We start from the raw sequence: 13,155 nt of genomic DNA, 5'->3' as shown, positions 1-13,155 counted from the left end.
CTCTTTCCACTGGGAAATGTATTGAGCATAATTATTTCACAGGTGTGTTCACAGTATTTATAGCAGTACATAGAACAGCAATTCAAATCTTCCTGAATTTACAGAGAACCAAATGAAAGGTCTAAAAAAATAAGGTTTTAAAATATGAATAAAAAAACAAGCTCTATAATGACTCATCAATACATACAAATGTCATTTCTGCTGTCCTCTCACAGGTACCAAGCTAGATGGTATTTGTCATTTGTAGACTGTGATATCATCTCCCAACATTACAGATTAGTTTTCTAGCCTTTACTGCCACCTAGTGATTAACAGGCAATCATACTAATGAGAAGAAAAATCAGTCTCATTATATTCACACTGGAAATGTACAAGCTTGCCAAGTAGAATGGTATACATTCCAAACTTGTATACTATTACCAAAACGCATAAAAATATTCATTTATGAGACAATATTTTCATAATAACAATTTATATTTACTTTGGATCCCATATAGTTCCTGCCTAGACAGCAGCTACTCTTCCTGGGGTCCAGCAACATTACAAGGACTTCCAGCCAACTTGACACAACTGTGGGAAGCATTGAAGTAAACATGGACCAGCATCCCTGTGGAACGCTATCGACAACTTGTAGAATCCATGCTTCGAAGGCTCTTCTCAATACTAGGAAGGTGTCCTTGATGTTTTGTACACTCAGTGTACAATTAAAAACATGACATTACATTTCAGCCCACATACTGCATCTACAACACAACGTCTATCTGTATGTGGGTGTATTGTGCGTATGTTATCATGTGTGTGTATATGCGTCTGTGTCTGTGTGTGTGTCTCTTCACAGTCCCTGCTGTTCCATAAGGTGTATTTGTATCTGTTTTTTACATCTGATTCTATTGCTTGAGTGAGTTACTTGATGTGGAATAGAGTTCCATGTAGTCATGGCTCTCTGTTCTGGACTTGGGGACTGTGAAGAGACCTCTGGTGGCATGTCTTGTGGGGTATGCATGGGTGTCCGAGTTGTGTGCTAGTCGTTTAAATAGACAGCTCGGTGCATTCAACATGTCAATACTTAAGTAGTGATGAAGTCAATCTCTCCTCTACTTTGAGCCAGGAGAGATTGACATGCATATTATTAATATTAGCTCTCTGTGTACATCCAAGGGCCAGCCGTGCTGCCCTGTTCTGGGCCAGTTGTAATTTTTCTAAGTTCCTCTTTGTGGCACCTGACCACACTACTGAACAGTAGTCCAGGTGTGACAAAACTAGGGCCTTGTTGATAGTGTTGTTAAAAAGGTAGAGCAGCGCTTTATTATGGACAGACTTCTCCCCATCTTAGCTACTGTTGTATCATTATGTTTTGACCATGACAGTTTACAATCCAGGGTTACTCCAAGCAATTTAGTCACCTCAACTTTCTTATTCATTACAATATTTAGTTGAGGTTTAGGTTTTAGTCAATGATTTGTCCCAAATACAGTGATTTTAGTTTTTGAAATGAAAATGTTCTGGGCCAACTGTCATTTTCCTAACAGTGCTACCAGTGAATGAACTATTGGGAGCACCAAAATCATTCATTTTCATGGCAACAGAATCATATTATGTTTGTGTTCATTTGTGATCATTACCACCGAAACAGCAGCTGCCCTCTTCAACCCTACAACCCCACCCCCATCCCTTCCCTCTATTTTCCTTCATCCCTTTCCCAAGCCACTAATATCGACTGTACAATCCCAACCCTCCCGTCCTACCTCTCACCATTCCCCTCTCCATCTCTTCCCTATCCTTCCCCTCTTCTACCCCCCCTATCTTCCCTCTCTTCCCCACCCTCTCGCCCACCCCCTCAACACCTTCCTACCCCATCTCCTCTCTCCTCCCCCATCTTCACTCTCTTCCCCATCCTCTCTCCCACTCCTCAACACCTTCCTACCCCATCTCCTCTCTCCTCCCCCCTATCTTCACTCTCTTCCCCATCCTCTCTCCCACCCCCTCAACACCTTCCTACCCCATCTCCTCTCTCCTCCCCCTATCTTCACTTTCTTCCCCATCCTCTCGCCCATCCCCTCAACACCTTCCTACCCCATCTCCTCTCTCCTCCCCTATCTTCACTCTCTTCCCCATCCTCTCTCCTCCCCCTATCTTCACTCTCTTCCCCATCCTCTCTCCCACCCCCTCAACACCTTCCTACCCCATCTCCTCTCTCCTCCCCCTATCCTCCCAATCCTCTGAGGACTGATCAGAGCCCGTGTGTCGACAGTAGGTCTGCCACTACACCCATTAGCCATTCATTCCCTGCTGTTGCCGCCTCCTCCCTGTCTATCCAGCAGATTTACATGGTTTCTGATCAACGGAGAACCTGTGATATATGTTTCATGACAGGCTGTGCATCCCCTGTTTTTAACAGGAAGAAAAAGAAGAAGACACGGCAACTTTCCACATGATTTTCTCTCTCTCTCTCTCCTTCTGTAGTGTGATTCAGAGGAGCGTCTGTTCCTGACGTGAAGAGTCTGGTCCTTTGTGTCCATATGTAAATGTGCCCTTTTCCACCACAGGTTTGAGAGATGGAGATGATAATTGATTATGATTGCTCTGTGACATTTCCATATGGCTGTTGAATGGTGACCCAAGACAGTCACATCTGTCCAGACCCAACCGTCTGAACCCTCAGAGTATACAGTACATTCGGAAAATATTCAGACCATTTGACTTTTTCCACATTTTGTTACGTTCCAGCCTTATTCTAAAATTGCTTAAATAGTTTTTTTTACACACAATACCCCATAATGACAAAGCGAAAACAGGTTTTTAGACATTTTTGCTACTGAAATACCTTATTTACATAAGTATTCAGACACTTTGCTATGAGACTCAAAATTGAGCTCAGGTGCATCCTGTTTCCATTGGTCATCCTTGAGATGTTTCTACAACTTGATTGGAGTCCACCTGTGGTAAATTCAATTGATTGGACATGATTTGGAAAGGCACACACCTGTCTATATAAGGTCCCACAGTTAACAGTGCATGTCAGAGCAAAACCAAGCCATGAGGTCGAAGGAATTGTTCATAGAGTTCCGAGACAGGATTGTGTTGAGGCACAGACCTGGGGAAGAGTACCAAAACATGTCTGCAGCATTGAAGGTCCCCAAGAACACAGTGGCCTCCATCATTCTTAAATGGAAGAAGTTTGGAACCACCAAGACTCTTCCTAGAGCTGGCCGCCCGGCCAAACTGAGCAATCGGAAGAGAAGGGCCTTGGTCAGGGAGGTGACCAAGAACCCAATTGTCACTATGACAGAGCTCCAGAGTTCCTCTGTGGAGATGGGAGAACCTTCCAGAAGGACAACCATCTCTGCATCACGCCACAAATCAGGCATTTATGGCAGAGTTGCCAGACGAAAGCCACTCATCAGTAAAATGCACAGGACAGCCCGCTTGGAGTTTGCCAAAAGGCACCTAAAGACTCTCAGACCATGAGAAACAGGATTCTCTGCTCTGATGAACAAGTCTCTGAATGTCCTTGTGTGGCCCAGCCAGAGCCCGGACTTGAACCCGATCAAACATCTCTAAGAGGATCTGCAGAGAAGAATGGGAGAAATTCCCCAAATACAGGTGTGGTAAGCTTGTAGCGTCATACCCAAGAAGACTATTGTCACATATACTCCCTCTCCAGCCTCTAGGTCATCAGGCTGCTGATTATCCTGCACACCTGTCAACATCGTCTCGCGCACCAGCGCCTCATGACACTCACCTGGACTCCATCACCTCCTTGATTATCTTCCCTATATCTGTCACTCCCCTTGGTTCTTTCCTCAGGTGTTATTGCCTCTGTTTTCAGTGCATTGTTTTCGATGCGTTGTTTGTGTTATGTGTTTATTGTTTCATTTCTTTATTAAAACACTCACTCCCTGAATTTGCTTCCTGACTCTTTACAACTAGAGGCTGTAATCGCTGCCAAAGGTGCTTCAACAAGTACTGAGTAAAGGCTCTGAATACTTATGTAAATGTGATATTTCAGTTTTTGAATTTTAATACATTTGCTAACATTTCTAAAAACCTGTTTTTGCTTTGTCATTCAAATCAAATGTATTTATATAGCCCTTCTTACATCAGCTGATATCTCAAAGTGCTGTACAGAAACCCAGCCTAAAACCCCAAACAGCAAGCAATGCAGGTGTAGAAGCATGGTGGCTAGGAAAAACTCCCTAGAAAGGCCAAAACCTAGGAAGAAACCTAGAGAGGAACCAGGCTATGAGGGGTGGCCAGTCCTCTTCTGGCTGTGCCGGGTGGAGATTATAACAGCCAAGATGTTCAAATGTTCATAAATGACCAGCATGGTCAAATAATAATATTCACAGTTGTCGAGGGTGTAACAAGTCAGAACCTCAAGAGTAAATGTCAGTTGGCTTTTCATAGCCGATCATTGAGAGTATCTCTACCGATCCTGCTGTCTCTAGAGAGTTGAAAACAGCAGGTCTGGGACAGGTAGCACGTCCGGTGAACAGGTCAGGGTTCCAGGGTGCTGTGGTAGCCATGTTGGTTAAGCGTACCTTGAATTCTAAATAAATCACAGACAATGTCACCAGCAAAACACCATCATACCTCCTCCATGCTTCACGATGGGAACCACACATGCAGAGATCATCCGTTCACCTACTCTGCAATTCATCAGACAAAAGGACAGATTTCCACCGGTCTAATGTCCGTTGCTCGTGTTTCTTGGCCCAAGCAAGTCTCTTCTTATTATTTGTGTCCTTCAGTAGTGGTTTCTTTGCAGCAATTCGACCATGAAGGCCTGATTCACGCAGCCTGCTCTGAACAGTTGATGTTGAGATGTGTCTGTTACTTGAACTCTGTGAAGCATTTATTTGGGCTGCAATCTGAGGTGTAGTTAACTCGAATGAGCTTATCCCCTGCAGCGGAGGTAACTCTTGGTCTTCCTTTCCTGTGGTGGTCCTCATTATGGGGTATTGTGTGTTGATTGATGCAGGCAATAAAAAATCTATTTTAGAATAAGTCTGTAAAGTAACAAAATGTGGAAAAAGTCAAGGGGTCTGAATACTTTCTGAATGCAGTATTTACAGTACGAGTCAAAAGTTTGGACACACCTACTCATTCAAGGGTTTTTCTTTATTTTTACTATTTCTACATTGTAGAATAATAGTGAAGACATCAATACTATGAAACAACACATGGAATCATGTAGTAACCAAAAAAGTGTCAAACAAATCTAAATATATTTTTGATTCTAGATTCTTCAAAGTAGCCACCGTTTGCCTTAATGACAGCTTATCACACCCTTGGCATTCTCTCAACCAGCTTCATGAGGTAGTCACCTGGAACGCATATCAATTAACATGTGTGCCTTGTTCAAAGTTAATTTGTGGAATTTATTTTCTTCTTAATGCGTTTGAGCCAATCAGTTGTGTCAACAACTACAGACCAGTATCCCTTCTTTCTTTTCTCTCCAAAACTCTTGAACGTGCCGTCCTTGGCCAGCTCTCCTGCTATCTCTCTCAGAATGACCTTCCTGATCCAAATCAGTCAGGTTTCAAGACTGGTCATTCAACTGAGACTGCTCTTCTCTGTGTCACGGAGGCTCTCCGCACTGCTAAAGCTAACTCTCTCTCCTCTGCTCTCATCCTTCTTGACCTATCTGCTGCCTTTGATACTGTGAACCATCAGATCCTCCTCTCCACCCTCTCTGAGTTGGGCATCTCCGGCGCGGCCCACGCTTGGATTGCGTCCTACCTGACAGGTCGCTCCTACCAGGTGGCGTGGCGAGAATCTGTCTCCGCACCACGTGCTCTCACCACTGGTGTCCCCCAGGGCTCTGTTCTAGGCCCTCTCCTATTCTCGCTATACACCAAGTCACTTGGCTCTGTCATATCCTCACATGGTCTCTCATATCATTGCTATGCAGATGACACACAATTAATCTTCTCCTTTCCCCCTTCTGACAACCAGGTGGCGAATCGCATCTCTGCATGTCTGGCAGACATATCAGTGTGGATGACGGATCACCACCTCAAGCTGAACCTCAGCAAGATGGAGCTGCTCTTCCTCCCAGGGAAGGACTGCCCGTTCCATGATCTCGCCATCACGGTTGACAACTCCATTGTGTCCTCCTCCCAGAGTGCTAAGAACCTTGGCGTGACCCTGGACAACACCCTGTTGTTCTCCACTAACATCAAGGCGGTGACCCGATCCTGTAGGTTCATGCTCTACAACATTCTCAGAGTACGACCCTGCCTCACACAGGAAGCGGCGCAGGTCCTAATCCAGGCACTTGTCATCTCCCGTCTGGATTACTGCAACTCGCTGTTGGCTGGGCTCCCTGCCTGTGCCATTAAACCCCTACAACTCATCCAGAACGCTGCAGCCCGTCTGGTGTTCAACCTTCCCAAGTTCTCTCACGTCACCCCGCTCCTCCGCTCTCTCCACTGGCTTCCAGTTGAAGCTCGCATCCGCTACAAGACCATGGTGCTTGCCTACGGAGCTGTGAGGGGAACGGCACCTCCGTACCTTCAGGCTCTGATCATGCCCTACACCCAAACAAGGGCACTGTGTTCATCCACCTCTGGCCTGCTCGCCTCCCTACCTCTGAGGAAGCACAGTTCCCGCTCAGCCCAGTCAAAACTGTTCGCTGCTCTGGCACCCCAATGGTGGAACAAGCTCCCTCACGACGCCAGGACAGCGGAGTCAATCACCACCTTCCGGAGACACCTGAAACCCCACCTCTTTAAGGAATACCTAGGATAGCATAAAGTAATCCTTCTAACCCCCTCCCCCCCTTAAAAGATTTAGATGCACTATTGTAAAGTGGTTGTTCCACTGGATATCATAAGGTGAATGCACCAATTTGTAAGTCGCTCTGGATAAGAGCGTCTGCTAAATGACTTAAATGTAAATGTAAATGTATACAGAAGATAGACCTATTTAGTAAAAGACCAAGTCCATATTATGGCAAGAACAGCTCAAATAAGAAAAGACAAATGACAGTCCATCATTATTTTAAGACATGAAGGTCAGTCAATGCGGACATGAAGGCAGTCAAAGTTTCTTCAAGTACAGTCGCAGAAACCATCAAGTGCTATGATGAAACTGGCTCTCATGAGGACCGCCACAGGAAAGGAAGACCAAGAGTTACCTCCGCTGCAGGGGATAAGCTCATTAGAGTTAACTACATCTCAGATTGCAGCCCAAATAAATGCTTCACAGAGTTCAAGTAACAGACACATCTCAGCATCAACTGTTCAGAGGAGACTGCATGAATCAGGCCTTCGTGGTCAAATTGCTGCAAAGAAACCACTACTGAAGGACACAAATAATAAGAAGAGACTTGCTTGGGCTAAGAAACACGAGCAACGGACATTAGACCGGTGGAAATCGGTCCTTTTGTCTGATGAATTGCAGAGTAGGTGAACGGATGATCTCTGCATGTGTGGTTCCCATCGTGAAGCATGGAGGAGGTATGATGGTGTTTTGCTGGTGACATTGTCTGTGATTTATTTAGAATTCAAGGCACACTTAACCAGCATGGCTACCACAGCATTCTGCAGTGATACGCCATCCCATCTGGTTTGAGCTTAGTGGGACTATCATTTGTTTTTCAACAGGACAATGACCCAAAACACACCACCAGTCTATGTGAGGGCTATTTGACCAAGGAGAGTGATGAATGTCGTGGGAATATTGTTTCAAATATTTCTCAGATACCGGAACTTGTGAATTCAAATAGACTTCATTACAAAAGTAACAAAGCCGAGCAATTCCATGGAAGAACTGATCTCTCCAGTCTCAGCACTCTCCATTTAAACAGTTTTACCCTTACATAACATAGTCACTCATGTCATGCCATGGCCCTTTCCGGGTATAGATCATGGCTTCCCACTCTCTCCTACACCCAGGTTCTGTTATCTCAGGTTGTAAATTCCTGGCGGAGACTCTCTCTCCCAGGCCATGCAGAAAGAGAGACACGTGGCGATTTCACATGGCGAACCGCCTAAATCCCCAAATTGGGAATTTGAAACAAAATGTCCACTTGTGAGAAGGTGGGAATGGTCCTTGGACACTTAAGGGATGGGTATGATAAGTGTGTTTCATTTGGTGACAGGAAACACACATAACTATATCTCTGAATGTGTACATTTCTCAATTATGAGGTTTGCATCTAATTATTGTATAAAATGAATTAGTAAAGATTAAACTATTTGTGAAATGATGTAATGTGAGAGAATTGTATTCCCATTAAAGTTTAACTAAGTCATTGGCCCGCCCCCGTGAGAACAGACATGATCTGGCATCATGGAACAGCCCTTTCCTATTGTTACAAATAAAACCCCCTCCTGAGGAAATCCTCTTCAGACCGCGCATACCTCGTTGTCAGCTGGGGTTGCACAGGTTTGAGTACCAAGACTAAGCAAACCCACAGCGTGAGCTGCGATTGCGAATAGTTATTGAATTCTTAACCATACCACGTGGCGTATTGGCTACACGGCTGGAAATGATTCAAGTTTGAGACTATCGATCCCTACAGAATAAGAGCAAATCTTGGATACTAATTACTAGTCCTCAGCTAGAAATTATGTAAACCTGGGATACGATTACCGACAACCGCTGAAACATCTTTTCTATGAGAACATTTCTGAATGGTACTCTGAAGTATTCATTCTAACCACGAAACACTTTGACCTTCAGGGAAACAGAAAGAGACTCGGATGAACTCTCCAGCAGACGGACTGGCGATTCGAACAGAGATGATGACGACACACGGGCGTAAATATATATTGATTGTGATTATTCCCGAATGAGTGAGAGTTCATGTGCAAAGGATTAGCATTTCAATTAATATAATTATCAACTGTGTAGTGATCCCTTTTGTCTTTCCCGCACACCCACTTCCCTTCGTCCACCAAGCCGTCATATCGGCTTAGCCCACTAGGGACTCTTCCCTATCCTTGTTAGTAAAATATATCTGTTTGTTTATGCATTTCTGTGATTATTTAGTTAGTTAGTAAATAAATGATTAAGACAATTGGTGTATGGATGATTCATAGTAAAGGCTGGATTTGTGCAATTGTCCAACAATTTCCCACATTTGGAATGAGACTAACGTGAAATAAAGAATAATTAATTAATTAGAAGGCTAATGATCAGATATTAAAATATCTGAAGAGTTATATTAGGAAAATTATAACTTTGTAATCTGAAGATTTTCCTTGGTGCCCCGACTTCCTAGTTAATTACATTTACATGATTAGTTTAATCACGTAATAATAATTACAGAGAATTGATTTGATAAAATAACAGTCTTCACTTGTAATGACGCCAAAGACACAACACTCCACTTTATGTAAATTATTAATACCCTTTGGCCTTGGCCACCCTTATCTTGTTGCCTTGCTTAGCTTCCTTTCTCTTATTGGCTCAGATATTAGGGCATAGATTATATTGGTGGCGTGACATTGCAATGACACAAAAATGAAAAGACATAAACACTCCTGCTGCAGGTGCATGTCTTAATGTCCTGAGTTAGTTGTTTCTCAGAGGTTTTTTTTGTGAAATATTTTGTAGCGGTCCTGTGGAGGTGTGTTTATGTCCAAAGGACTGTTTTGATTATTGAACTTGGTTGTACTTTTCTGTTTCATTTGTTCCCAGGGGGGAAGGGGAAGGCACCTAGGGAGTGCTTAGGCAAGAGGCCTGCGGGCATACATAACTCGTAGTATTTACTGTCTATACATACTAGGTAAGACCTGGGCGGACGACCCCCTGTATTTTGGTTGGTGGTGCTAAGTTAGGTAAGTAGTGGGTAGGCAGGTAAGGTAGGAGAGGGGGCTTTGATATTTACTTTCTTTGCTTTGGTTCTGTCCAGACTCTTTTCCCCAAAAATACCGTGTGACGGAATAAATTCCCAATAAACGGTAAATTCTCTGCCTTTTGTCATCCTTACTCGCACCTACACTCCCATACCTCTTTCACTCCACCTACACTCCCATACCTCTTTCACTCCACCTACAGTCCCATACCTCTTTCACTCCACGGGGAGTTGAGTTGTAGCAGGGTGTTGCGTTCCCTCTTTCTAGAGGCGTATGTAACACGGATTAACTAATGTTCCTGTCCAAAGGTCTTCACAAGTTCAGGCAGATGTTGTCTATGTATGATTAACCCATGTGCATGTTCGATAGTTTTCACAAGATCAGATATGGCCCAGAACAGTCAAGTCTGCGTTGGTCTAGCTTGCCACATCCACATGGATTCTGCTTACATTCTGTTTTTACATGTCTAATGGTTAACTCTATGTTGATCCAGCTTTGTACATTCATATGGGCTCAGACTTCATTCTGCCTACACGTCTATGTCACGGGTGTCGTAATGTAAAGACCAAGGCGCAGCGGGTTGCGTGCTCATCACAATTGATTTATATGAAAACACGGGAAAAAAACAAGAAAACAAAGAACGACAGGAACAGTTTTGCAGGCTAACTAAAAGCAGTGCAAAAACAACTACCAACAAACAGACAGGTGAAAACAAGCTCCCTAAGTATGACTCCCAATCAGGAACAACGATGTACAGCTGTTCCTGATTGAGAGCCACACCAGGCCAACAAAGAAATACAAAACCTAGAAAACCTAGAAACCCAAAACCAGAACATACACCAAAAACCCCGGAACACATAAATACAATTCCCCTCTACATACACATAACCCCCCGAACCATATAAAACAAATACCCTCTGCCACGTCCTGACCAAACTACCATAACCAATAACCCCTATACTGGTCAGGACGTGACAGTCTAATAATTCATCCCATATTGATTCTGTTTCACTACTTCTGGGAAAACAGTATTGATACTGGAAAATCACCAAATCACTGGAAGTTATCCTACATGGAGTGCTGCATCAGATGACCTGGCCTCCACAATCACCCGACCTCAACCCAATTGAGATGGTTTGGGATGACTTGGACCGCAGGGTGAAGGTAAAGCAGCCAACAAGCATATGTGGGAACTCCTTCAAGACTGTTGGTTAAGTATTCCTCATGAAGCTGGTTGAGAGAATGCCAAGAGTGTGCAAAGCTGTCATCAAGGCAAAGAGTGGCTACTTTGAAGAATCTAAAATCTATTTTGATTTTACACTTTTTTGGTTACTACGTGATTCCATATGTGTTATTTCATAGTTTTGATTTCTTCACTATAATTCTACAATGTAGAAAATAGTAAAAATAAAGAAAAACCCTTGAATGAGTAGGTGTGTGCAAACCTTTGACTGGTCCTTTATACACTGCTCAAAAAAATTAAGGGAAAACTTAAAACAACACAATGTAACTCCAAGTTAATCACACTTCTGTGAAATCAAACTGTCCACTTAGGAAGCAACACTGATTGACAATACATTTCACATGCTGTTGTGCAAATGGAATAGACAACAGGTGGAAATTATAGGCAATTAGCAAGACACCCCCAATAAAGGAGTGGTTCTGCAGGTGGGGACCACAGACCACTTCTCAGTTCCTATGCTTCCTGGCTGATGTTTTGGTCACTTTTGAATGCTGGCGGTGCTTTCACTCTAGTGGTAGCATGAGACGGAGTCTACAACCCACACAAGTGGCTCAGGTAGTGCAGCTCATCCAGGATGGCACATCAATGCGAGCTGTGTCAAGAAGGTTTGCTGTGTCTGTCAGCGTAGTGTCCAGAGCATGGAGGCGCTACCAGGAGACAGGCCAGTACATCAGGAGATGTGGAGGAGGCCATAGGAGGGCAACAACCCAGCAGCAGGACCGCTACCTCCGCCTTTGTGCAAGGAGGAGCAGGAGGAGCACTGCCAGAGCCCTGCAAAATGACCTCCAGCAGGCCACAAATGTGCATGTGTCTGCTCAAACGGTCAGAAACAGACTCCATGAGGGTGGTATGAGGACCCGACGTCCACAGGTGGGGGTTGTGCTTACAGCCCAACACCGTGCAGGACGTTTGGCATTTGCCAGAGAACACCAAGATTGGCAAATTTGCCACTGGCGCCCTGTGCTCTTCACAGATGAAAGCAGGTTCACACTGAGCACGTGATAGACGTGACAGAGTCTGGAGACGCCGTGGAGAACGTTCTGCTGCCTGCAACATCCTCCAGCATGACCGATTTGGCGGTGGGTCAGTCATGGTGTGGGGTGGCATTTCTTTGGGGGGCCTCCATGTGCTCGCCAGAGGTAGCCTGACTGCCATTAGGTACCGAGATGAGATCCTCAGACCCCTTGTGAGACCATATGCTGGTGCGGTTGGCCCTGGGTTCCTCCTAATGCAAGACAATGTTATACCTCATGTGGCTGGAGTGTGTCAGCAATTCCTGCAAGAGGAAGGCATTGATGCTATGGACTGGCCCGCCCGTTCCCCAGACCTGAATCCAATTGAGCACATCTGGGACATCATGTCTCGCTCCATCCACCAACGTCACGTTGCACCACAGACTGTCCAGGAGTTGGCGGATGCTTTAGTCCAGGTCTGGGAGGAGATCCCTCAGGAGACCATCCGCCACCTCATCAGGAGCATGCCCAGGCGTTGTAGGGAGGTCATACAGGCACGTGGAGGCCACACACACTACTGAGCCTCATTTTGACTTGTTTTAAGGACATTACATCAAAGTTGGATCAGCCTGTAGTGTGGTTTTCCACTTTAATTTTGAGTGTGACTCCAAATCCAGACCTCCATGGGTTGATAAATTGGATTTCCATTGATTATTTTTGTGTGATTTTGTTGTCAGCACATTCAACTATGTAAAGAAAAAGGTATTTAATAAGATTATTTATTTCATTCAGATCTAGGATGTGTTGTTTAAGTGTTCCCTTTATTTTTTTTAAACAAAATATGTTTAAAACCTATCAAATATGCTTCTTTAGAGCTTCCTACACAAGTACATATTTTTTATTGTCAAGTTATCTCTATTTAAAAAAATTATCTTACCCTTCACTCACAGCATGCGCTCAGGTCGCTCTGCTTCCTGAAAGATAATATGGGGTGGGGGAGTGAGGGGCAAAACATTTTCTGTTGCCTGGGGCAAGGGTTTGCAGTAGGTTAAAGGGTAATTTTCCTCAAAAAAATCATTTTTCACATCCACTGTTTATATGGCCTCAGAATATAATATTTTTCAAGTAATCCTCATAGCTATCCTGCTAG

This window comes from Salmo salar, chromosome ssa10 (genome assembly GCF_905237065.1).
Source record: "Salmo salar chromosome ssa10, Ssal_v3.1, whole genome shotgun sequence".
NCBI classification, from domain to species: Eukaryota; Metazoa; Chordata; class Actinopteri; order Salmoniformes; family Salmonidae; genus Salmo; species Salmo salar.
The sequence above is the reverse complement of the archived record's forward strand: the minus strand, read 5'-3'. Positions refer to the sequence as shown.